At 38.2% G+C, this 27,753-nt stretch overlaps 1 long non-coding RNA gene across 6 annotated transcripts in view; it reads right to left on the bottom strand.

The window, feature by feature from the left end:
* Window positions 1–27,753, bottom strand: part of LOC111093158 — a 56,970-nt gene that overhangs the window by 11,832 nt on the left and 17,385 nt on the right. The window contains exons 4-5 of one of the 6 annotated variants that reach the window (XR_005381218.1): window positions 10,373–10,543; window positions 5,520–5,583 (exon numbers count right to left, since the gene is read on the bottom strand). The exons of 2 other annotated variants lie outside the window; for them this stretch is intronic. This is a non-coding gene — a long non-coding RNA (uncharacterized LOC111093158). Of the gene's footprint in view, window positions 1–5,519; window positions 5,584–10,372; window positions 10,544–16,017; window positions 16,841–25,208; window positions 25,269–27,753 lie in introns of those variants that run through there. 3 more of the 6 variants (XR_005381219.1, XR_005381216.1, XR_005381215.1) reach the window with 3 other exon arrangements.

Raw genomic sequence — 27,753 nt, 5'->3', positions numbered from 1 at the left:
GGTAAGATATATATATTTCTTTAAAAGGCTCTTACTTGCTTCAGAAGGATTCATTATGAGGGTTTTGCCATTTAAAAAAAATGCATTTACTTTCAAAATTGGTTATGTGTTCCTATAGCACAAAAATCAGAAGGCACAAGGGAGGTGTACAGTGAGGATAAATCTTCCTTCCTTCTTCTCAGCTACTTAGAGGCCCTCTCAGAAAGCAACCAGTTATCATTTTTGTGTGTGTGTATCCTTCCAGAGATATTCTCTACACACACATGCACGTTTCCTTCCTTCCTGTCTTCTTTCTTTTGGGGGATGGCACCCCTTCTGCACTTCATAATATGTTTTAAGAGTTTTCCTTTCCACTACATATAGAGCTGCTTTATTCATTCTGCTTGTTGAAAAAACAAGTGTTATGTGTGGAGACTAAGGACCAAACCACTTGGGTCCAAATCCCAAAGTCATCATTTATTAGTTCCAAGGCTTTGGGCAAATTATTTAACCTCTCTGTTCTTTAGTTCCCTTGTAAGGGTGTTATAATAATTAAGCAATTTAATGTATAAATAATGCATTTATAGTTATCCCTGGCACCCAGTAAGTTCTGAAAAGGGTTTCTTATGGTCATTATTTGTTGTTATATATTCCTGGGCAAAGTGAAAATTCTCCATGGTTTAGCCACTCCAGGGAAACCTATCAAATGCTTCCCTCAAAAGATTTCCTAAATGTCATCTTACTCTGTACATCAGCATTTCTCAAAGTGTGACCTACGGACCACCTGTATCTGAATCACCTGGAGTAGTTCATTAAAAGGCTGGAGTAGTTCATTAAAAGTCAGATGCTTACCCTAGACCTACTGAAATCAATGTACAGAAGCTGGAAACTGGAAATTTGGGGTTTAATTAACAACCTGAGCATCCACACAAACAATTAAGTACTACAACTCAGTGATTTAGCCAAATTACTCCCCAAGTTGCTGTAAGTTATAAATGGACCCACTTTTTCAGGAAAGCTTTAAATTTCTGTATCAGCTCTGTTATATGGTCCTTAAATCTCAGAAAATTACAGGAAGTTGCTATCGCCTAGCAGAATTTTGTGTTCTTCATTAAAGTAATTTGTGGTCTAATTTTAGTTTCCAAAAGACTAGAATATAAAAGCCAGAATCAGTCTTCAAGAGGAAATTAATTGCTTGCATTGTTATCTTTCTCAACACGGGGCAAAGTGCTTATTAAGTGGAATTTTTTTTTAAACATTTTATTTATTCATTCATGAGATGAGAGACACCAAGAGAGAGGCAGAGACACAGGCAGAGCGAGAAGCAGGCTCCCTGCAGGGAGCCCGACGTGGGACTCGATCCTGAGTCTCCAGGATCATGTCCTGGGCCGAAGGTGGTGCTAAACCGCTGAGCCACCAGGCTGCCCATTATTAAGTGGAATCTGGAGTACTAGTAGACTGACAGAGGAAAAGTAATGATCAAGGTTAATGTTTAAAGCAGATGTTTAAAAAATACATTAGGCAGATTCCGGATTTAAGGAACAAAATATAATGGGTCATAAAAGATAAACACCCATGAACTCCCTGCACACCTCTCTAAAATCACCTGTTCTCCTTGTATTTCTTTCTTTAATATCACCTTTCTAACGAACTAAGAATGATAGACATTTTTACTTAAATAACACAAGTATCCACAATGGTTCAGAACAAGAAAGATATGAATATACTAAGGGGAACTCATTTCTGGAATGCTGGGTGTCTGTGTGTGTGTGTGTGTGTGTGTGTGTGTGTCACAGTACAGTGTAGATAACACCAACACTTCCATGCTTAGACAAGCTGACTTCAAACCTTGTCTTCTTCAAGCCAGGTCAGTACTCAGTCAATTGCTTTTATAAACCAAAGATCAGGTTTCCCCTGTGCTTTCAGGCATGCTCGAGTTTACCTTGCTGCTCCGTGGACAGAGTGAGTGTAGTTGTCCCAGCTACAACTATCCCATACCCTGGTGTTCAAGCTGAAGCTTCTAGGGAGATGTCTGGGAGCTCAGCTTGCTGAAGCCAAGCAAGAAGACAAGTGCCTGGGGTTCCTGCCACCATCCCTACTTCAGCCAGAGCTTCTCCCCTTGTCTGCTTTACATACCAGAACGTCCAGAGATGCTATTTGAAGAAAGAGTCCTGTGGCTAACAAAAACGTAATAGACATCAGTGTCCAACGGAGTCTGACAGGGGACTGAAAGATATGGAATAGCAGACCCTGGAGGTTTTGCTACCTAATTGTACTGTCTCCACCTCCTATGCTGGTTTACTAGTTCTTCGTCCTACCATCCTTAAATGAAGTGGCTTCTCAGGACTCAGTCCTTTGTCCTCTGCTTCCCCTTCTCACCCCTTCCCCATTGGAGAAGTAATCCTGTTTGACAGCTTCACAATCATCTTCTCTCTGTAGACAACCATCATATCTACCTCTCACTTAAAAGCATGTGTCAAAATTGAGGATTAGAGAAATTAGATAACCTGCTCAAGCTCAAGGAGCCTTAAGTGGCAACAGTGGACACTTCATCACTCCCAAAGCTCATGCTTTAACCCCTGTGCATCTTCTGTTCAGAGCCCTTTCTCACCTGAACCAAATTACATGTGTCTATTTACTTAAGATATTTTGTAATTCGAAATATTGACGTCATGTCAAATTTGACATGTTTACATTGACATGTTTACAAATGAATTGTTTTCCTCTAGAAGGAAAAAAAAATCCTTTTTCAAATCACTATTTCTACAGTGGCACATCCTCTAACAATTTCCCAAATTGAAACTCAGTAACATAAATGCTCAAAAAAATGCTATCAACTCTCACCTTGAAATAGGTTACACCTGCCTGTTCTTGTCTCACTATCACCACCTTTATTTAGACCCTATTGCTTCAGGCCTAGTCTGTGCAGGATTCTCTTCACATGTACCTATGTTTCCACAGCAGATGCTCTCAATCCCAGAAAGCTTGCTTGAAATGCAAATTTCTAGGTCCCAACCTAAAGGGGCGGATTGAGTAATTCTGATAAAGTGGCCTAAGAAACACTGAAATACGGCTTTAGACTTTCCTCACAAGATTACAGCTATCTGAAATTGTCAAACTACTCATCATTACTCTGAAACACAATGTGGGAGATATGTGTGAGGTTGAAGATAATGACTTCAAACTGGAACTGGAAACAAACTGTTGGCTATCAGAAAGGGGAGAGGTTGGGGGGTTGGCTAAATAGGTGAAGGGGATTAAGAGGCACAAACTCCCAGTTATAAAATAAATAAGTTATGGTGATATAATGTACAACATTGAGAATATGATTAATAATATTATAATAACTTTGGTGACAGATGGTAACTAGACTTTTCATGGGGATCATTTTATAAAATATAAAAATATTAAGTCATTGTGATGTACATCTGGTATGAACAGGATATTGTATATCAGTTATACTTCAATAAAAAATGACTCAAATTCATCTGGGAAATATAAGATAAATTGGAATATCTAGCTATTTTCTAAGAGTCAGGTGCAAGGCCAGATATTGCTGATACTCCTCTACCCTGAACAAAATAAACAATGACAGAAACCCCATAATTGGTACTGTATAAAAACTAATCCTAATGTAAAAAATTACATTAACAGGGATGGAATAAATTAACCAAAAAATTAGTCAAATGCTTGTTTATAAAATAAACAATACATCCATAATATCCTATTCCTATTCCTAAATACATCCATATATCCTATTCCAAAAATTTTCCAGGTGGATAAAAGAGTCAAAATTAAAAGAAAAAAGAAGAAACTAGGGACACCTGGGTGGCTCAGCGGTTGAGCATCTGCCTTTGGCTCAGGGTGTGATCCTGGAGTCCCGGGATCGAGTCCCACATCAGGCTCCCTGTGAGGAACCTGCTTATCCCTCTATGTTTCTGCTTCTCTCTGTGTCTCTCAAGAATAAATAAATAAAATCTTAAAAAAAAGAAGAAGAAACTATATAAAACTAAGGAAAATAATACTCAAATTTTCTCCTGGATGGTAAGAGACTTTTCTCCATATAAAAATTATGAAAGAAATCACAGAAGAAAACATCAGATTGACTACATATTAAAAAACTTAAGATGTCAAAAAGATAAAAAAGTTTTAAGGCAAATAATTAACTGAAAGCCTTTGCCATAAAAATGGCATTTTTTATCTCTAAAGGTTTCAATGATTAGATTGAGTCTAACTTGTGAAGGAGGAGAACTTTAAGAATGTATTTCTTAGTCAGAATTTGTTTTTCTTATTTTTTCTTTTTCTCTCTTTTTTTTTTTTTTTTTTTTAGAATTTGTTTTTCAAATAACAATGTAGGCATTACTCCAATTCAGTAAACATTTAGTGGAGGAGTTGCAGTGGTTAAAAAGGGCAACAGGCTCCAAGTCTCTCTGAACAGTCTCACCACTTATCTGCAGCAGTCCATGAGGCGTGGTTCAGAGACTCAGTAGTTCTGAGAACCCACCACGCTTGTAGGGCATGATTGCAGGGCATTTACAAAAGTGCACAACATGGGGCCATGTGGGCAGTTCAACTTGGCCCCTGCATCTTGCACAGCAGGAGACACACTTCAATGGTCAGTATATGGACTTGATTTTAACTTTGAAGTATCCCACTTCAAACTGTCCTCAGAAAATGATCCTCACTTTTTTTTTTAAGATTTTATTTATTTATTCATGAGAGACACACAGAGAGAGAGAAAGGCAGAGACACAGGCAGAGGGAGAAGCAGGCTCCATGCAGGGAGCCGGACGTGGGACTCGATCCTGGGACTCCAGGATCACGCCCTGGGCCGAAGGCAGGTGCCAAACCACTGAGCCACCCGGGGGATCCTTGATTCCCACTTTTAAGATACATCCATGAAAATAAAACTAGGAGGAAGACAATCAATATGCTAGAGAAAGAATATTTTTAAAATGGAAAGTAAAATAATTATTTTCAATCGTATACTATCTCAATGCAAGACTTCTCTAAATGAACACTGGCCCCCAAGGCCTGCTCCAGCCACCCGAGTCTCCTCTTTCTTTCTAAACATAGAGTCAAGAGTCCATGCTACTTTCAATCCATTATCCTCAACTTAGTTCTGTGCTCACAATGTGTGTATAGAATGTGTTTGTCTAAAGATATTCAGTAAAAGAATCAGGCTCGATGTCAGACTGATCTGGGTGGGGTATCGTTCTAACTCTGTAATTCAATTTTCTCATTTGTAAAACATGATGACATACTCCTTAGGATAAATGAAATGTGAAATTCATGGACAAATTTATAGTGCAGGCCTCGGCACAAAGAAGGAATTCAATAAATCACAGCTATTATTTATCACCATCATTATCATCATCACCATCATCATAATGTTCTTCAGATCAGAGATGATTTGGATCTATGATGTACCCTCACGTCATTATTATTCAACAAATATTTATTATGGCATTTGTTGCATGCCAGACATTAGAGACACTGCAGTAAAGACGGCTGATTAGTTCTTGTCCTCATTGTACTTACAGTCTAGTAGGAATCGGGTCTCCCACCATTTGCTTCAACGTGGATGGAACTGGAGGGTATTATGCTGAGTGAAGTAAGTCAATCAGAGAAGGACAAACATTATATGGTCTCATTCATTTGCGGAATATAAAAAAATAGTGAAAAGGAAATAAAGGGGAAAGGAGAAAAAATGAGTGGGAAATATCAGAAAGGGAGACAGAACATGAGAGACTCCTAACTCTGGGAAACGAACTAGGGGTGGTGGAAAGGGAGGTGAGCAGGGGTGGGGGTGACTGGGTGACGGGCACTGAGGGGGGGCACTTGATGGGATGAGCACTGGGTGTTATGCTGTATGTTGGCAAATTGAACTTCAATAAAAAGAAATTAAAAAAAAAAGGAACTGGGTCTCATCACAGGAACCAAATCTTAACCCATTAGGGCAAAAAAGATTCTATAATAACTTTTTTTCTTTTTTTTTGAGAGAGAGAGAGAGAGAGAGTGAGCAAATTGGAGGAAGGGCAGAGGAAAAGAGAGAGAATCTCAAGCATACTTCCTGCTGAGTGTGGAGCCCAACGCAGTGCTCAATCCCATGACCCTGAGATCTGAGCCAAAATCCAGAGTCAGATGCTCAACCAACTGAGCCACCCAGGCGCCCCGCGTCTGTAATAACTTCTAAGTAAGGTATACTATATTATTTCATCATTCATTTGTCTTCATTGAAGCAAAAACAACAAAATCCAAACCAAAACCATGCCGAAAATAACCCTTCCTATCTTAACATATCCACTAATCACATTTGAATTCTTTATTTTGCATGTGATAGGACTTATGTTTTTGTTACACCTCTGATGGTCATCTCCTAAGAATGTAAATGCTCAATGGGATGGCAGAGAGGTTGACAGCTGAACCTTCTCCTTACACACACACACACACACAGGCTCTTAAGGACTTTGCACGATATTGCACTAGTGCCTGGCACATCAAATCTGCTGGCCCTACCATGAAACTAGATGGCTTCCTTTCCCCTCATTTCCCAAACCTCTATTCACTACCACCATCTCCAAAGCAGGCTCTTTGACTCTATTAACAGCTATTGTTGAAGTATCTCATCACCAGCTAAGTGAACATTTAAAATAATGATAATTTTTAAAAGGCTGGCATGTGCACACACATCTTCTCTTAGACTAGTGCTTAGACCTCTGACATAAATTTAGGGTCTCATTTTTTTTCATAGCATCTGTTAAAAAATGCTTCTTCTGGAGACTCGTCTGGTGGCTTAATATTTTCCATATGAAAAAATATTACAGATGGACTGGTATGTGACCTTCTGGGTGATTCACAAGAATGAAATGAATGTCACTAGGAAAGGAACAGCAGTTAGAGCATATGAATGGGATGAGGAAGGGGAATGCTTTATTTTGCCCCTTGCATTTGAAAAAGAACCTTACTTTTGGCTAGTTTATTATTTATATATTACATAATGTGATAAATTGAGCCACTTAGAGGGCTAATAGATGGGTGTGGATTTGGCTTGGTGCTGTTTTGTTTTGCTTTTGTCTAGCTAATTGTGACATGTCAGCACATTTGGAATTTTGTATAGGAAAGAAAGGGAAGAGTAGCACTTTACGGGAAACGCTTAAAGGATTCTTCTGGAAGAAAGAGAAGAGATATAGGAGAGCTTCCATGAAGCATGGAACCCTGGAGAAAGAAAAATATTCAAAGAGGGTTTTAAAGAAGTTTTGCTCTGTGCTATGTGTTTGAACTCTCTCCCCTGTTGGTGTTCCCCACAGAAAATTCCAGAGTTGTTTTTGTGTGTAAGGAAAGCAGGCTACAAGATGAGTGCTGACTGAAGGCCTTATTAGCAGCTTGAGAATGATATTGTTCAAAAAGGGGATGGTGCCATTCTTCCATTCAATTTTTCAATATGATTTTTCTTCAGGGGGAAGAACACCTGAGTCCTTAATAAAATATCATACAGTATTTTAGGGTGTTCAAACCAATTCCCTAACTAGTCATTCAATATTTACATACCTCAGATAAGCCATCGTAATTTAGGGACATGTTCTCAAGCAAACAACTCTGTATTTATTATTTTTATTTTATTTTTTTCTAAATAATGCATGTCCATTGTCAAAATCTCCTAAGTTGAGAGAAGCGTGTATAGTGAATAGTCAGCTGAGGGTAACAGGTGACCTATGTTAGAAATTTAGGGTTAGGTCACTTAGATTTTTTCCTTGTATTTACCATCAGTCTCTTGAGATATTGTTATCTCCATACTTCTACTGCAATGATTTTACAAGTACTGCTTAATACTACACAATTTTAACCTCTGTCATTTTACATCTTTTGTGCTTATTTTCTGGAGTCAGAGTTATCTAGTAGAATTTGTATTTGGAAAGTACCTGTTAATGATATGGGGCTTCTAAATATTTTTAAAAATTATTTTGCATTTATATAATAGTTAGGCACTTAATTCCTTAGGTTTCTTTTTCAGGGAAAGTTTTAAATTTCTACTTCATTTCTTCCTGAAAACTCAATATTTCTGAAATTCCTCCTCGGGCAATATATTTCTTGATTGTCTGTTTTGTGAGAATGTAAACCTTCTTTACTATAATTTTAGCAAAATGAAATTAGAAATTGTCTGTTCTCATGCACTCTAAACTACCAAATGCAATTCTAAAGTTTAAAAGAAATATGGTTTTAGATTTTCTATGTTACTATTCCCTGGATGACATAATTTAGACTTAACAACAGTCAAGTTTAAAATTTCTTAGGTCTTGGGATCCCTGGGTGGCGCAGCGGTTTAGCGCCTGCCTTTGGCCCAGGGCGCGATCCTGGAGACCCGGGATGGAATCCCATGTCGGCTCCCTGCCTGCTTCTCCCTCTGCCTATGTCTCTGCCTCTCTCTCTCTCTCTCACTGTGTGCCTATCATAAATAAATGAGAATTTTAAAAAAATAAAATAAAATAAAATTTCTTAGGTCTCATATTTACTGGGGAAAAAATTAATTTGAATTCTGACTTAAAATGAAAGGAAGAAAATAAAAATAAGAATCTTAGAAGTTGGGAAGAGAAATGTATTACACTATATCCTTTCCATATTCAAAATGACTTTCTAATAAGGAGGATGTCTTCTTCCTCCACCATTCCCCCCAATTGCTCCTCAAATACTTCCGCATTGTGTCTAAGGCCAATCATTTATCTAGGCTGCAGATGAACGGAGCCTCCTGTTTCCTACTTCCTGCCTTTGGTCTCTCTCTACATCCTGATCAGTATAGAAGGCTGCAGCCAAGTAAGAGAAACAAGGACTATATCATCCCTTCTCTGAGTTTAGATGATTCATTATTGCTTTTTGCATACATTCAAATTACCTATCCAGACCACAGATCTCCAATCTCCTTCCATTCCCATGTGACACCCCGAATTCAAAGGAATGTTTAGGGGGTCCCTGGGTAGCTCAGCAGTTTGGTGCCTGCCTTCATACCCAGGTTGTGATCCTGGAGACCCGGGATCAAGTCCCACATTGGGCTCCCTGCATGGAGCCTGTTTCTCCCTCAGCCTGTGTCTCTGCCTCTCTCTCTCTCTCTCTGTGTGTGTGTCTCTCATGAATAAATAAATAAAATCTTTAAAAAAAAGAAATGTTAAAAAAAAAAAAAAAAAAAAAAAAAAAAGAAATGTTTAGCACTATTTTTCTCTCTTTTTTTTTCCTTCACTATAACTTTTTCATGTTGCTCTTTATATACAGAATCATTTCCTCTTTTATATCTTTTAGGTCAGTCTTATTATTCCTATTCAAAACTCAAAATCACACAAAAATAACACTCGCATTTCTTCAGGAAGCTATCCTGAATAAGTGAGCCAAGGTAAAGATGAGGATAAAGTAAATAGTTCCTAAGCTTGACTCATGTAAGACATCTCACTCAAGGATTCACCACCTGTGAAATGTTCCATCCATTTATTACTCATTCACTAACTCATTTATGAAATATTTGTTGACTTTACTATACCCCTAAAACTAGGGGTAAAACTTATAGCAACATGATTAAAACCAAAGGCTTGGGGTTTAAATCCTAACTGCCATTTACTAAATGTGTGACTGACTCTGCAGAGTCACATATTAACATTCTGTGTGTCAGTTTCCTCATCTGCAAAATGGGCATAGTAATAGATCCCAAGGGCTGTTGTGATGATAACATAAGATAATCTTTTTTTTTTTTTTTAACATAAGATAATCTATGTAAAACCCTTCAGCCTATTATGGGGCCATGCCAACTGTTTGTGATGGCTTAGAGATAGCATTATACTGCTTAGCATGAACTAGAGACAATACTGTTTTAATTTTTTATGCTCAGAAATTTTTTATGCTTTCAGAGTAAGGGAAAACAGCTGAGTTCCACCTGCTTCTCTGATTGAATCTTATGAGTAATTAAGCAAAGAGAAAATACAGCCATACTTCAGATATGATAGAAGCATGTCCTTCTAAGAAGCAGGGCCTGTTCTGATAGAAAGAACCATGTGCCTAAGGTTTGGGGTTAAAGTGAGATAAGGAAAATCTTTAGTACTTGAGAGGATCTGCCAAGTCATTAGAAGTCTCTCATGTAGGGGGGTAGCTGGGTGGCTCAGCGGTTGGGCGCCTGCCTTTGGCCCAGGGTACGATCCTGGGGTCCTGAGATCGAGTCCCACATCGGGCTCCCTGCATGGAGCCTGCTTCTCCCTCTGCCTCTCTCTGTCTTTGTTTCTCATGAATGAATAAATAAAATCTTAAAAAAAAAAAAAAAAAGAAGTTTCTCATGTATGCAGAGCTTGCTTTCACCAGCGATGTGGTATGATCCTACTCAATCCTTTGGGCATGCAGTGGAAATTCAAGGGACTTACCAGCATTTAAAAGCTGTCATCATGGGATCCCTGGGTGGCGCAGCGGTTTGGCGCCTGCCTTTGGCCCAGGGCGCGATCCTGGAGACCCGGGATCGAATCCCACATCGGGCTTCCGGTGCATGGAGCCTTCTCCCTCTGCCTGTGTCTCTGTGCCTCTCTCTCTCTCTGTGACTATCATAAATAAAAATAAAATAAAATAAAAATAAAAAAAATAAAATAAAAAAAAATAAAAGCTGTCATCATGTGCCTACCCTTGCCCCTCACGGTGTGCCAACAGAAAATAACCATCTGTTGCAATGCCCTGCCTTGGAACCAATGGAAGAAGGGTGAGAGTGAAGAATTAGAGCTTTCTTCTTTTCCAGCCACAAGACTCCTGCCTAGGTATACCTGTTTGGTAAGTTAGAGAAGATTTTTAATAAGCTCTTTTCCCCCTTGTGACTTCTAGGCTAATTCAGAGCATCCATTTGTAGTAGTATGATTTGGCTTTTGTAAACCATTTTTTCATACAATTAAAATACCTTTTGTATAAAGCAAGCTCTAACAATAGTTCAAATAAATACCCTAAAAGGAAGGAAATGTGAATAAAGTATGGACTTTAGTTAATAATGGTGTGTCATCATTTGTTCATTAGTTGTGAGTGCTATACCAGCATAAGATGTTAACAACAGGGGAAACTGAATGCTGGGTATATGGGAATTTTGTACTATTTTTACAACTTAAAAAAAAAATCTAAAAGTATCCTGGCATTGTTTGTTTAAACAAACAACAGAAATATATTGGTGCAGCTCTATTCTCAAATTTGGTTCTTTCTGTTTGTTTATTGGCTAAAGAGAATTCTGTTATTGTTCAAATGGAGAATCAAAGTTTTGTTTTCATTTTAGAAAGTCAACTGTTCTTTCATAGTCAACTGAATGTTGAGAATGGAAGTAAGCCAACCACCTGCAACCCCAGTCAGTTCAAGTTCAAAGCAAAATAAACTTAAGGAAATACATAGAAGCAAAAGATTATATATACCGGCTCTAAACTGGATTCATTCACCTCTGCTCCCCAGCAAAAAAGAAAAACAGTAGGTCTCTCACTAGGTCATGATTCTAACAAATTATGGCACATAAACATAACAGAATATTACATACCATTTTGAAATAAAAGAATGTAAGAACTTTGAGAATCCTTAATTATGCAGTGGGGATAGCAAGATATGTGAGATATGTGAGAGTCTATATTCAATAAATGCAAAAATGTAAAGAAAAGTGTGTGCATACTGTTCATCTTAGAATAAGAAATGTTGATATGTTCACTAAAACATCAACATTATCTTTGATAAAAACAAATGATATTACAGTGAAGTAGTTAATTTTTTTTGCATGTGTTAAACCTCTCTTAATGAATTTGTTAAGAAACAAATAAGCATTCCATTCCTTTCCATACCTTCTAAATCCAAATGTGTTGACCTAACAGCCCTAATTGCTAGACTAGCAAGACCCCCGACTTTCTTCCTCTTTTCAAGGTTCCTATTCCTCAGTATAGATGACTTGGGTAAAGGGTTTAGGAAAGAAAGGAAGGGAGCTGTTTGTCTTCTATATGCATCTCTCGTGTCATTTAGTTCCAGAAATAATTTTGCTGTCTGCTTTATTTGTTTTGCTGTTAGTTTCGGGATCACTGTCCTCCACTGCATTAAATGACATCAAATGGAGGAGGAGGCCACATTGCTCCATGCTGTTCTTTCCTTTATAATTTTGATCTGTGCCCGTCAACACTTAGTCACTGGCATTACTGTGCAGAAATGTCCCTTTTTTTTCTTTTTGGTCTATAACTGAACTTCACTCAAAAGCTTCCATTTCCGCACAGTTGTAAATTTAATCTTAGAGTCAATCTACTTTCATCAAACAAACATATGCCTAAAATTTCATTTTCTAAATCCCTGATAATAAAAAGAAACTTTTGAAGTTTGAAACTGTAGGCAACCGGGTCTTGCACTTAAAAATAAGGCTTTCAAAACTACTATTTATACTGAGTTATTTCAAAATCCATTTATAAACTCAATGGATTCCTTTGCTTCTTTATGTACCTTGGTCTCTGTTCTTTAGGGTAATAAGTCATGGATATTCTGTTCAGCTTTAACGGCAAAGGGGCTTCAGTGTAAACAAGAGAGAAAACATTAAATATTTCAAAATATCACCCTCAGTCTACCTCCCTAAGCTGCCTTCCAAGCTTTGGTTCTCCTTATTTCTGGGATGAAAGGGCTTAAATAAGACATAAAAACCTTTCTCCCCAAAACCCCTTTGAACCCCCACCTCAACAGAACAGTTGAAATCAATATTACAAATAGCAAAAAAACAAATATTTTGGGGAAAGATGGTAGAGTATGAGGATCCTAGCTCATCTTGTCCCACAGATACACCTTAGGTAACAGCCACGTCAGTGCAACCAACCTAGAAAATGACCCAAAGACTGGCAGAGCAGACTCTCCAAAGTTAATTGCAGAGAAGAAACCACATCAAAAAGGGTAGGAGGGGTGGAGATGCAGTTGGTAAACAACTCCCAGTGAGACTAACCAGAAGCTCAGAGGGATACCACAAGCACAGAGAAGGGAGGGGAAGAGACCCCATACCAGGAACCCCAGATCCAGGAGACCTGCTGTGGGAAGGCAAGTCCCCAAAACATTTGGCTTTGCACACCAGCGGGGCTTAACTTCACAACTCTATACAACCAGCGGGGCTTAACTCTGGGTACTTTAAAAATCAGTGAGCCTAGCTCTGGGAGAGCCAAGAGGGTGTTAGGAAACTGGGTCCATGCTCTTACAGAGACAGCATAACAAATAATATCTCCAAGATACTGCACACAAGTAGCAGTTTGAAAAGCACCTGGGATATACAGGAAGGAGATTTACTTACTGATCTCAGAATCAAGCTCACTGGAAGGACAGAGATCTTTAGGAGATTTGTCCAAGAACAAGAGAGCTGGAAGGTGCCGTCCATGCCCCTCCCCAGCCTAGAGAGCAGGACACTTCCAGAACCAGCAAGAGCACTTTACAGCTAGCTTGCTAACATCTGTGTCTGGCCCTGTCTTCTCCTACAGCAATGAGATTGAATTAGCAAAAAAGCCCCACAACAACAACAGCAAAAAAAAAAATGCAACACAAATTCAAATGAACCAAAGTCCAGGACCAGATGGCTTCACAGGTGAATTCTACCAAACGTTTAGAGACGTGTTAATACCTACTCTTCTGAAACTATCTCAAACAACAGAAGAGGAAAGAAAGCTTCCAAATTTATTCTATGAGGCCAGCATTACCCTGATACCAAAACCAGACAAAGACATTACAGAAAAAGATAACCATAGGCCAATATCTCTGATGAACACAGATGCAAAAATCCTCAACAAAATATAAGCAAACCAAATCCAACAAATACATTTTAAAAAGCATTCATCAGGCAGCCTGGTGGCTCAGTGGTTTAGCACCGCCTTTAGCCCAGGGCGTGATCCTGGAGACCTGGGATCGAGTCACACGTCAGGCTCTCTGCGTGGAGCCTGCTTCTCCCTCTGCCTGTGTCTCTGCCTCTATCTCCCTCTCTCTGTGTCTCTCATGAATAAAATAAAATAAAAATCTTTAAAATAAAAAATCATTCATCATGATCAAGTGGGATTTGTTCCAAGGATGCAGGAGAAGCGGTTTGATATCATAAATCAATCACTGTAGTACATCACATTAACAAGAGTATAAAACCCCCATGTGATCATCTCAATAGAAGCAGAGAAAGCATTTGACAAAGTACAATATCCATTCATGATAATTACCCTCAAAAGAGTAGGTTTAAAGAGAACAAACTTCAACATAATCAATGCTATACATGAAAAACCAACATCATACTCAATAGTGAAAAACTGAGAACTTTTCACTTAAGATCAGGAATAAGACAAAGATGTCCACTCTCATAACTTTTATTCATCATAGTACTGGAAGTCCTAACCACAGAAATCAGACAAGAAAAGAAACGATGCATACAAATTGGTATAAAGAAGTAAAACAAGTAAAACTTCCACTATTTATAGATCACATGATATTATATTTAGGATACCCTAAAACTCCACCAAAAAAATACTAGAATTGATAAGGATTCAGTAAAGTTGCAGGATACAAAATCAATATACAGAAATCTGATGAATTTCTACACTAATAATAAAGTGACAGAAGAGAAATTAAGAAAACAGTCTGATTTACAATTATACAAAAATGAATAAAATACCCAGGAATAAACTTAAGCAAGGAAAGACCTGTACTCTGAAAACTATACAACACTGATGAAAGAAATTGAGGATGACACAAGCAAATGGAAAGATATTCCATGCTCATGGATTGGGAAAACCAATATTGTTAAAGATGGCCATACTCCCCAAAGCAATCTACAGATTTAATGCTACCCTTATCAAAATACCAACAGTATTTTTCACAGAACTTCTAGAATAATCCTAAAACTTGTATGGAACCACAGAAAAAAACCAAATAGTCACAACAATCTTGAAAAAGAAGAACAAAACTGGAGGTATCACAATCTCAGATTTTAAGATATACTACAAAGCTGTACTAATCAAAACAGTGGTACCCACACAACAAAAAAGATCAATGGAACATAATAGAGAACCCAGAAATAAGTCCATGATTATACAATTAGTCTTTGATGAAGCAGCCAAGAATATATCATGAGAAAAAGACCTCTTCAACAAATGACGTTGGGAAAAACTGCACAACAACATGCAAAGGAATGAAAGTAGACCACTTCCTCACACCATACACAAAATGCATTAAACTCAAAATGGATTAAAAACCTAAATATGAGATCTAAAGCCATAAAATTCCTAGAAGAAAATATAATAAGTTCTTTGACATAGGCCAGAGAAACGTTATTCTAGATAGTCTCCTGAGGCAAGGGAAATAAAAGCAAAATTAAACTATTGGGACTACACCAAAATAAAAAGCTTTTGTACAGGGAAGGAAACCATCAGCAAAATAAAAATGCAACCTACTGAATAGAAGATATTTGCAAATGATATATTGGATAAAGGATTAATATCCAAAATATACAATTCAACATCAAAATAATAATTATTTATTTATTTATTTATTTATTTATTTATTTATTTATTTGAGAGAGCAAGTGAGCAAGCACCAAGAAAGGGGGAGAGACAGAGGGAGAGGGAGAAGCGGACTCTCTGCTGAGCAGGCAGCTTGACATGAGGCTTGATCCCAGGACCCCAAGATCATGACCTTAGCCGAGGTCAGATACTTAACTGACTGAACCACCCAGACACATAATAATAATAATCATAATCATCATCATCATCATCATCATCATCATCATCATCTAATTCAAAATGGGCAGAGGACATGAATAGATATTTTTGGCCACGTATAGATGGCCAAAAGAGGTAAGTGTTGGCAAGGATGTGGAAGAAAAAGGAACCCTTGTGCACTGCTTGCTGATGGGAATGCAAACTGGTGCAGCCACTCTGGAAAACAGTATGGAGGTTCCTCAAAAAATTCAAAATAGAATTACCATGTGATCTAGTAATCTATATATGTCACATCTTCTTTAATATTAGAATATTTCTCCAACCATTAGGAAAGAATGAAATTTTGCCAATTACAACAAAATGGTTGGATCTAGAGGGTATAAGGGTACGTGAAATAAGTCAGGGAAAGACAAATACTGTATGATTTTACTCATATGTGGAATTTAAGAAACAAAACAAACAAAAAAGACTCAAATATAGAGAGCGCAGTTGCTAGGGGAAAGGTGGGGGGGGGCAGAGAATAGGGGAAGGGGATTAATAGTATATGCACCATGAACGAACACTGAGTCAAGTACAGAGGTGTTGGATCATACTGTACTGTAGAGTTGAAACTAAAATAATCTTGTACCTCAGTTATACTTGAATATAAAAAAATACAGCTTGGCAACAACATTCCTCCTCCCTCACCCCAATTCTGATCCATTAGGGCTGGAACACAATCTGTATTTTTGAAAGACTCTAGGTATATAATAAAGTAGATTTGATGAGGGTAAAGCAACTATTTTCTTTAAGAAAATAATAATTTGCAAAATTTCAATTTTATCCTTCATAAAAGCAAGCACATTTTAACTTTTCCAGGGCAATTTATCCTGTGAAGTGCCTGAATCTTGAACTTCTCTATTTTAGGAAGGTGTTTTTTACCATATATTCATGGTAGTAAAGGTGTCAGGGTGAGGGATAGGTTCCAAGCATAAAATGAAGGTCTGTGAGGTAAAGTCAAGTCTCCATCTTCTATTACCAGAATACTTTTCTGTTTTATCATCTGAAATTATGTGGGATTTCTTTTTGTTTGGTTTGTTGTTGTGTTCTCCATTAGAAGGTTATTTTTCCTAAATGGTTGTAATATTCCAGAATGTTCTTCACCAAGAGTGCAGCAAATAACAATAACAAAAAGCCCTGGAAATAACAAGGGGAAAAATCAAGAATTATTACCTAAAAGGCATGGAGTATGACTGGAGGCATGGCATAGATTCGAGACTGTTTTGAGTACATTTTGGAAGAATGCAGAAGTGTAAGTTTCTTAGATAACATTGGCTTAGGTCTCTATGAGGAAAGTATTCTTACAACTATTTAGAGTACCGCGACTTCTGGTTTATTCATTTTACTATGTATTTGAGTTATGGAATTTCATAATAAGATATTCCACTGAAAGTACAAACATGATTTGTTGAGGTTATTGCCTCCAAACATTCAGAGTTCTAAAATATTATTTCAATTTGACCAAGATCTTCTCCCCTTTTAACAAAATCAGAAACACAAAGTGCTTTCATTCTCACAATAAGTCTGAGCCTCAACTTTTAATGTTTTCTACTTTATCAAACTCAACCCCCATACCGTACTGTCCATTTAAAAATATTCAACACAAACATGTTCTCATTTGAATACTTTACTAGCAGAGTTAATGAGATGTATCAAGCAAAAGAGCTTCGGAATAAGTGATAATTACCCAACTCACAACTGTGTTCCTATATCACAAGATTTAACAAACTCCTATAAAAGAATGTGAGCTGTACTTTAAGCCTAAGTACAAAGTATACTTTGGGCTAAGTATAAAGATTAAAGTATACTTTACCTGATGTTTTCTCTACAGTGTCATTCTTACTTAAACTTATTATTATAGACAGCTTCCAACTTATAATCTTTCAATTTAATGATTTTTTTTATTTTTATTTATTTATGATAGTCACACAGAGAGAGAGAGAGGCAGAGACACAGGCAGAGGGAGAAGCAGGCTCCATGCACCAGGAGCCCGACGTGGGATTCGATCCCAGGTCTCCAGGATCGCGCCCTGGGCCAAAGGCAGGCGCCAAACCGCTGCGCCACCCAGGGATCCCGATTTTTTTTTTTTTTTTTTACTTTACCATGGTGGAAAAGCCATACCCATTAAGTAGAAACTGTACTTTGAATTTTAAATTAGCAAGTCCAGCTGCAGTTTCTCATCAGCCAGGTGATCACAAGGGTAAACAACTGATATACTTACAAGCATTCTGTACCCATACGGAACTTTTTTCAACTTCAGTTCTATACTCAATAAGTGACATGAGATTTGTAACCCTTTATGATAAATAGGCTTCGTGTTAGACAATTTGCCCAGCTGTAGGCTAATGTAAGCGTTCGGAGCACATTCAAGGTGGGCTAAGTTGCGCCATGATGTCTGGTAGGTTTGGCATATTAAATATGTTTTTGACTTATGGGATTTTCAACTTATGATGAGTTTATCAGGATGTAACCCCATCATAAGCCCCATATTAAAAGATAAATATTGAAATACAATTACAGGAGACTTCTTTTGATGAGTGTCTGTTTTGAGGATGGCAGGAACTTTTTCATTCTTGCTTGCTTTCAAGATGCTTTCCTCCTTCTGTATTTTACCTTCTCTACTTAAGGGACAACTGTCCTACCATGGAGATCCTACTTCCATCATACAGTGGTTATTTGGATAATGGCAAAACCTAGCTCATCACACAAATTTTCCAGGTGATGATGACATTTAGAGTCCATCTGACACAGATGAGCCACAATTTAAGAATGAAAGATACTCAGGAGGTAACTGCTTGTCTTCTGTCTCCCCCTTTATATAGTCAAGGGGAAGATCCCACATAAGCCCCTGGGATTCTAGTCTCTGACAATTTCCATGGGCAAGAAATACTTTGCATTTATCCTAAATTTGTCCCCATGATTATGTTCTCTCAATGAGCCTTTCATGAATAGAGATAATTGCTCATTTCTTCCTTCAGGAGTTTGTGGTACACTGTAGAAGGCCGCTTACTAACTATTTAAAAAAAAAAAAAAGATCCTTCAGATTATATGGAGACTACTATTTGTTTTTTTTTTTTTAATCAGACTTAGGAAACCAATTTGAGTTTTATTTTCATATCTGTGTGTCAATAAGTTATATACTTCCTTGGCTCTTCCTTTTTTTTTTTTTTTTTTGACTCTGAATAATTATTCAAGCTTTTATATCCTAACTCAATTGTAAGGTCCAAAGTTACATACAATATTCTAAAAAATTTACATGCAACCTTCAAATACATTTCTTTGCTAACTGCTAAATATATTGTATTTTATCTAACTGCTAAATATATTGTATTTTATAAGATGATGGTAACGCTATTTCATAATTTGTATAGTGTCAGGGTCTGGGCTGTTGCCAAACACATACACACACAGGGAGAAAAAAAACCCTGAAAAACTGAAATTTCTGAAGTAGGTGTACATCGTGTGTCATTTGAGAGAATGCCTGAACACAGATACAAGACTATTTTTTCCTCAGATTGAGGCTGTTTGAATTGGTTTCTCAGTGGTGGGTGGGTGGTATCTGTTTCAGAATCATGGTTGGGAGTTCTCTAGGTTGCTACCTGTTTACCTCTGGTGCTCCTGGAGCACCCACAACAGGAACGGCTCCTGCATCTAAAGGAGTCAGTCAAGGCTGCATCAGATATCAAGCTTAGAGCAAGGAAACTAGCTGAGCAAGGAAAAAGAAACAACCTACTATACATTTTAGGATGTTTCTTTAGGTTAGATTCATCTGTGCCAGTTTCCTGGTACCTCATCTCTGTGCCAATCGGAAGTCACCTGTTTCTTGCCAATTTTGTTATTTCCAGCACATTGGACCAACTAACATTGAAAGCTCTTCCATCTGTGAGCTGTCAATAGCTCCACCACCACAAGTCTCTCTAGGACCAAGCAGCTGTAGAAGCCTCTTGAACAGCTCACAGTATTGACTGGACTTGGCAGCAACTGACTTTGGAAGTACTAAACCAAAAGGCTAGCTGGTATTTCACTTGATTAACTGAAAATCTAGACATCCATTTTGCTGATCATGTTCCCAGAAGCAAGCAGCTGTGGTTGAGAGCCCCCGTTCACGGTTTTTGAGCTGAGCCAAGACATTTCACTCCCTGGGAACAAAGGCATGTTGGGAGCAGCCAGCAGCAATCCTGGAGCTTGAGAGTGAAGGAATGTTCTGGCTAATGAGTGCCAGACAGACATCTTTGGTATTTGTCGAATTCTTTCGCTTCAACTAAATATTATTTATTACTTTGCTGCTAATAAAGGGGCTTGCTCTGCTCAATATCCCCACATTGTCCAAAAGATCTAAACCACTGTCCAATGGTTACCGGCCTGGGTTATTACAATATCTCCTAATCAGTTTCCCTGTTTCTTCCCTTGCATCCATTTTCTAGAATGATATTTTTAAAAGACAGATCCCTTCATTTGCTACTGAGCTGCTTAAAATTTTCTAATGGCTTCCATCATGCCTAAAGTCAAGTCCCTATTTCTTATCTTGACTTACAAGGACCTGCCAATCTGCCTCAGCTCACTTCCTGTGATTCTCCTCCCCAGTGTGCCAGGTACATGGTTCTTCCTGATGCTGAGTTCATCGGTGGCTTACTAACCTTACGCCTGCTATTTGCTCTCTGCCTAGAACACCCAGAAGAATTTTCTCAGTTCATCTTTTCCTAATGTGACTGAAAACTAATTGGTACAAATAAACAGAATTAGAGTGAGTATAAGTTTATTTAGCTTTTCTTGTACATACGTGCATAAACAGAGCCTTCTGTCCCTCCTACCTTTCTTGGAACATATTAATATTATGCCCATAGTTGTCACATTTTTTTAATATTAGAAATTATGCTATTCATTTATCTAAGAAACAATCGTATCTATACCTCTGTGGTCTAGTTCATAGCTAAAGACTCTAGTAGGTCAAATTCCATCTACATCTCTGGATTTTATTATTTTTTTTTATTTTTATTTTTTTCATCTCTGGATTTTAAAATATTAAGGCCCAAACAACTCAGTCCTGGCTTTTAAGGTAAAAGTTAAACTGCCATCAGAAAGAGCCCCAAATATACAATGGCTTAAATGAGATAAATGTCTATTTCTCTGTCATGTAACAGCCCAGGGCAGCCTAGTAGGCTAAGTCTCTACATGGATATTCGGCAACTCAGATTCCCTCCCTATTCATGCTCTGCTGATCCTTGGGGCTCACTCCTCTTCTACAAAGTCTAACTAGCTCACGGCCATATCTAAGGTCTAAGATCTTAGGCACATCTAAGCCTCTAGCCATATCTAAGGTATCAGACAAAAGAAATAGGGAAAGTAACTTTCTTTTAATCAAGTGAGGTGGAAGTTACGCTCATTACTGCTGATCCCCTTCCATAGTAGTATGAAGTCCTATGGCCACACTTAGCTGCAAGGGGGCTGGGAAATATAGACTCCATCTGGGCAAACATGTCCAATAAATAATGGAAGACCAGACAGTGGGGAGCCACGAGCTGTTGTCCAAATTCACGTAGGCAGTGCTGTGCTTGATGAGTAAAAGATTAACACAAAGATGATCCTCTTCTACACTGACCTATTTGAGATATGCAAGAAAGGAGTGACAGAGGCCAAAATATCATCTTTATTACTTACAAATGCCAGGTTGTAGGATATGGCTTTGTGTATGTTACTCACAGGAGTCTTACAATGCTGAATCAGAGTGAGGTACATAGAATCAAGTTTAAGGCAGCAATGGACCAAAGCAACTCTTCCTGTGTGGTGAGGAAAAGTGTGTCCTCGAAGGAGCAGGAGAACATATGCTCTCTGTAGGAGAGACTGCTCCCAAAAGGAAGAGTGGCTGGAATTCAACCAAGTATTCTAATGCTCGGTTGTTCTAGTCAAATTTACTAGGTCATTAGGTCCACCTCTCCTGAAGGGATGTGAATGAAGGAGTGGAGGCAGCCTGGCATGCACGCTCTCCAAAGAGTAAGAAAGAGGAAATCACACATCTGGAGTGCAATTAAACTAAACTAGATATCAATGCCCCTCTAAAACCCCCAATTCTCGACCCCCTACCAGTCTAAAGTCTTCTCTCTAAAGCTAATCCCTCCTCCAAACTTCCATGCTGTATCTCTGCTTGGAATAATTTCTGCGGCATCAATTTTGTTTTCTTGCTTACCCCTGAGATCTTTTCCCACTGATTTCTCCTCCACAAGTAAATGTACCCATATCTTTCCCGTCTTAAAGAAAAACTGCTTTTGATCCTAAGTTTTCTTCTAGCTATAATCTCTGCTCTTACCTTCATAAATAAGCCTCTTGAAAGAATGATCTGAATTCATTTCATTTTCTGTTCATTCCTTAACCCACAGGAATCTGATATCTACCAGCGTCACTAACTGAAATTGCTCTAATTTCCAAATTAAATGGAAGTTAGTCAGTCTTTATCTCACTTGACCCCTCACAGTGACTAATACTCTTGACTATATTTTTTTGACCACTATATTTTTTGAAATAATATTTTCTTTCCCAAGGTATCCATGACAACCATTTCTGTTTCCTTCTATCTCCTTAAGAAGTGTCTTTATCTCCTCTACCCTATAAATCTTGGTATTCCCCTAGAATTCATCCTTAATCTTTCTTTTGTCATTATATACACTCTCCTTGGATAAACATCTAAATCACCAAAACACAATGATTCCCAAATTACAACACTAGCCTAGATCTTTCTCCTGAGCATCATACCAAACATCCAATTTTTTATTAGATGTCTTCGCACAGACGTCCCTCAGTTCAGCACGTCCAAAGTTAAATTTATTAACTTCCACCTCAACCTGGATGTTAACATCCACTAGTCACCCTGGTCAAGAATCTGGGAATCATCTCTCATTTCTCCCACTTCTTCAAAAACTCTCATTTAATTCTATATCAAAATTCCACTCAAATTAATCCCTTCTTCATCTCTGCTATCATTCATTACCTTATATAGGTCCAGACATCATACGTGTTCACCTATACTCTTGCTTTGGCCTCTAGTCTTTCTCCTCTGGAAGGAATGAGGAATTTGAATGGATCCACTGGGAAATCTTTAATACTCTCCTCAGAAAAAAAAAAAAAAAAAAATACTCTCCTCAGAATCCTGATGTAATCACCTCTTATCTCATCTTTGACAAGGAACATGGCCTCATTCAGAGGAGGGAGAGAACATCTGCACAAACTGTGATTTTTGTTTTAAAGCAGTTAATAGGGGCACCTGGGTGGCTCAGCGGTTGGGTGCCTGCCTTCAGCCCAGGGCCTGATCCTGGGGACCGGGGATGGAGTCCCACATTGGGCTCCCTGCGGGGAGCCTGCTTCTCCCTCTGCCTGTGTCTCTGCCTCTCTTTGTGTCTCTCATGAATGAATAAAATCTTTAAAAAAATAAAAAATAAAAAAAATAAAGCAGTTAATACTAACATATACTTAAGAAGATAAATTAGGCAGCAGAACCCTGTCTAAATCTCCTGGATTGTGAAATACCATCAGAACAGAACATACTTTAACTTCACAGTAAAGTCGAAGCCCTTTCACATGATATGTAAGGTTCCTCAAGACATTGTTCCTGCTTGTCTCTGGGTATCCCTGGGTATCCTCCACAAGAAACTACTTGGAGTAGCCCTTCCACAGAGTATTTGTTAAGTCCAATTTAGATAATTGAAGCTTTCAGAACTTAACCTAATTTTAGATCAAAGTAATCATCATCATCTATTACATAAACAAAAGTACCAAGATGGTGTTCAGTGATACATATAGTTCTGTGGAGCAACATTGCCCATACCCCACAGAACCACATACATACCCAACACCTTAGACTCAGAAAAAGCTGAGGGCAGATTTTACCTTTGTTTTTTTAAATTTTTTTTTAAGATTTATTTATTAATGAGAGACACAGAAGAGAGAGAGAAAGAGAGAGAGGCAGAGACACAGGCAGAGGGAGAAGTAGGCTCCTCACAGGGAGCCCGAAGTGGGACTCAATCCTGGATCCTGGGATCATGACCTGAGCTGAAGGCAGGTGCCCAACAGCTGATCCACCCAGGTGTCCCGAATTTACTATTTAAATATATTCTAACCATAACTCTATTCGATTTTTATTTTATTTTTAAGTAAGCTCTATGTAGGGCTTGAACCCATGACCTCAAGACCAAGAGTCACATGCTTCACCTACTGAGCCGGTCAGGCACCCCAACATAACCATTCAAAAGTAAGATAATAAACGCTAAATTCATTGTTTCTCAATTTCCTTCTCTATTGACTCGGTGATGCCTGAAGCAGGCTGGTCGCATGGTTAGTTCTGGGAGAAGATAAAAGTTTTACAGTGACTTGAAATAGAATCTGATGAAAACAGTATTAATTTTATTATATAGGAGGTTATAAATAATTTTAAGTATCATTGCTATAGGTGTCATATTTTAAGTGCAACTAATACCAGTTTTTTAAAAAATGGTCCTGAAATGCCATTTTAGGATCTTCTATGTAAGAAGCTGACAGAGTTTTTGGAGCATTTTCCTAGCATGCTTTTTCCACACATGAGAAAAGAGAGTTTCCAGTATAATAGTACATATTAAGCCATTTTAGCATCCCCTCAATTACCTGTCTCCTCTAATTGACTGCATATTCCTTGAAGGCAAAAGAGTATCTGTCTCTCCAGAGTAGAATAGTCTTAAGCCCCATTAATGAATAATGAATGAAAGCTCATGGAGCTTCCAGGTTAAGGTCAAGAGTACTTAATCAGGGAATTAGTACTTCAAAAGGCATGGGAAATTGCATCACATGCTGAATTTTACAGCCGAGTGACTGGCAAGGTGGGGCAAGAGTACTCCTTTCAATTATTTGCCCTCTGTTCTTTCATTTCTGTATGAAAGTTATCATTTTTTGGTTTATATTTTCCTTTTTCCTCACTCCTTGTCTTTCCTCCTCCATAAGCTGTTCCTTATGGAATAAATTACATTTAAGTTTTTTGAATAAACTTGAGTTTTCCTGAACTAAATATTAGTAATACGTTTATGTTAACTTTTTCTCAGCAAGAGTCTTTCTAGACTGCTTTGACTTCTGAGGGCTTTACTCTTTTGACAACGTTATTTAAGAGGTTATTTAACATGAAATATGGTAAGTATATTTTATAAAAGCAATAGTTTATAAATAAGATATTACTACTTTCTTCTGCTCTCTCCTTTTTCTACCTTAAAGAGATAGAAAAATTTGTATGAGGCAGTAAGAGGCTTTAAAATGGACTTTTTGCGTTCTATTTCTGGGATTAAACATTAAGTACAATTTGCTAGAAATTCAATAACTCAAGAAATTAATAGTCATCTTGGTATCTATGTTTATATACTAAAAAGTGCTTTATATAAGGTACCTTAAGGGACGCCTGGGTGACTCAGTGGTTGAGTGTCTACCTTCAGCTCAGGGCATGATCCTGGAGTCCGGGATGGAGTCTCATATCGGGCTCCCTGCGAGGGGCCTGCTTCTCCCTCTGCCTGTGTCTCTGTCTCTCTCTGTGCGTCTCTCATGAATAAATAAATAAAATCTAAATAAATAAATAAATAAGGTACTTAAGTAAGTGGAACTGTAAGGATTATCTGAAACAGAAATATCACTTTGAACCAAGGGTTACTTGTGACCACACATAAATACAAAAATGGATTTTACCTGTCATTTAAAAATGTAGTTACACATTAAACATTTTTATGAATTTTTATGCAGTAAAAACTACAGCCAGATTCACACAGTTTCGTGCACTGCTTTATACTGTCAAAAGTTAGAAGTACGTTTTAGAGCTGAGTTGCAGAGATCTTTTACAATTTATTTCAGCTGTAGTGTATTTCTTTTTCCTTAGTCTTTCTAATGAAATATAAGAACTGCTGAAGCATATAAGTCTTCAACCATTGTGAACATGAATGGCTGCAGTAACTCCAACAGGTGGCCCAACACACACACACAATAGGTAACATTAGTCTTCTAATGGTCTGTGACATGAAAACAGAGAGGTGATCCAATGAGAAAGGAACTTTACGGTTAGTGTCTAGAAAGGAGATTCTCGAACGTTTTGTTCATTCAACAGATGCTTATTAAATAAAGGCTGAGCCAGGTGATGGGTGCTAGGAATCCAGCAGTGAGCAAACCAGTCTCCTGCACTCCTGCAGTTTATAGCCTAGTGGAAATGCAGATTTTTATGAAGAAATTATAAGAGATCTATGAAAGAAGGATGGCTATGGGGTTATGGACACATAAAATCCAGTCTGAAGGGTTAGCAATGAATTAAACATATTTGTATGAGATCTAATTTTCCTAACTTCATCAGTTATGCAAATGATAATACTTCTAGAGTTAACGTTGGCTACACACTCTATATTTCCGGGGAGATGAAGAAACCATCACCTGGAAGACCCTCCTCAATGCTACTCTGCATAAAAGTTATAGTCAAAGGCACAATGAAGTGTCATTCAATAGGCGAAAAAAAGTCTACTGAGTGCCTACTAAGCACTAGAGAATAAGACATGTCTCCGCCCTTGGGAAGCTCCCAATCTAAGAAAAGATGGCTGTGGAAGAATAACAAAACTTGATGAGCATCTCAAGAGGAGAAGCTGATGTAATGAAGAAGCAAAGCCAGTCAGCTATTATTAGCTGATGGCTTCAAAGAGATTTGCAGATAAATAAATAGCTCTGACTTTGGCATCTTTAGGGTTCTGTGGGTGTCTCAATTTCAGTGCTCTTTGTCTCACATAGAGTGTGTCCTTTTACATGATCTCTGTATTAAGGTGCCCCCCAATACACACAACATCCCAATGTTGAGTGGCCTAGGACTTGGTAACTCAGGTAACATCAGTTCCAAGTGTAAAAGAAAAAGACTCTTTTACCCTTGGTGCTCTTTTTTAAAAATCTTGTCTTTCCTCCCTTCTTACTATTAATAAAGTAGCAAGACTCTTAAGGCAAAAATTTGGTTGTAGGCCTAGTGCAGAGAAGTCAGAGGCCTCTTTACTTTCATTTTATCTAGGCTTTAGGCCAACGGCACAAAAGGAGTCCTTGTAGAACTCTATGACTCAGCCCCGCTCACTAGGGCTCTGGGTTAAAGCCAGAGCCAGACTTATTGTAAAGAATGTCTGTGTATAGGGGTGGTGGAAGGGGAGGTGGGCAGGGGGGTGCGGGTGAATGGGTGACGGGCACTGAGGGGGGCACTTGACGGGATGAGCACTGGGTGTTATTCTGTATGTTGGCAAATTGAACACCAATAAAAAAATAAATTTGTTATTAAAAAAAAGAATGTGTGTCTGTGTGTCTGCTGTGTGTCCATGCTTACACTATTCCACCAGTCCCCAAGGAATCAGAAGATGGCTGATTTATTTTTCAGGATTTAGGAATCCCCCAAGAGCCTCTTTTTTATCAAAAAAAAAAAAATCTATCTAACAGAAAACAAGAAGGCAACCACACTTTGCCTTGTTTTTTTTAAAGAAAGGTACCTAAAAAAAAAATAAAGGTACCTAATTACTTGAAATAGTTTTGTTGCTCCTTAGGCATAGAACACCATTCCACATTGACATTCTTTATGTCACTTTAGGGATAGAGTCGAGGGAAGGAGGATTGATTGCATTAGTAAGATCATCGGATACTGATTAAGCTGCTTTTTTTTTTTTTTTTTTTTTTTTGAAGAGTCAAAGTTTTCTTCGAAAGGGCTATAGGTCACTGGAGGCCTCTCTGTTGCTTCCATTTGGCTTGCTGGCAGGACAGAGCAGGGTGTTGGGGGGCAGGGGGGGAGCACAGAGAGGTTATCCTCTCCCTGAGTTTGAGGCACAACAAAAAGTTTACTTCAGCAACACAGAGGAGAGCTAACAGGGTCCTCTCCAATTGGCTTTCTCTCCATTTCCAGGAGTGCTCACTGGAGTCTTAGGGCTGCCTTTGAAGCTAAAAAGGAAGAGAGAGCAATCCTCCTCGGAGGCTGCTATAGCCTGAGGTTATTTAGGCCAAACAAGCTCAAGAAAAAGAAGCCTTTCAAGTGCACGGCCTAGTTTACTTGA

Source organism: Canis lupus, chromosome 29 (genome assembly GCF_011100685.1).
Source record: "Canis lupus familiaris isolate Mischka breed German Shepherd chromosome 29, alternate assembly UU_Cfam_GSD_1.0, whole genome shotgun sequence".
In the NCBI taxonomy this organism is placed as follows: domain Eukaryota; kingdom Metazoa; phylum Chordata; class Mammalia; order Carnivora; family Canidae; genus Canis; species Canis lupus.
This window is presented reverse-complemented; position numbering and strand designations above follow the sequence as displayed.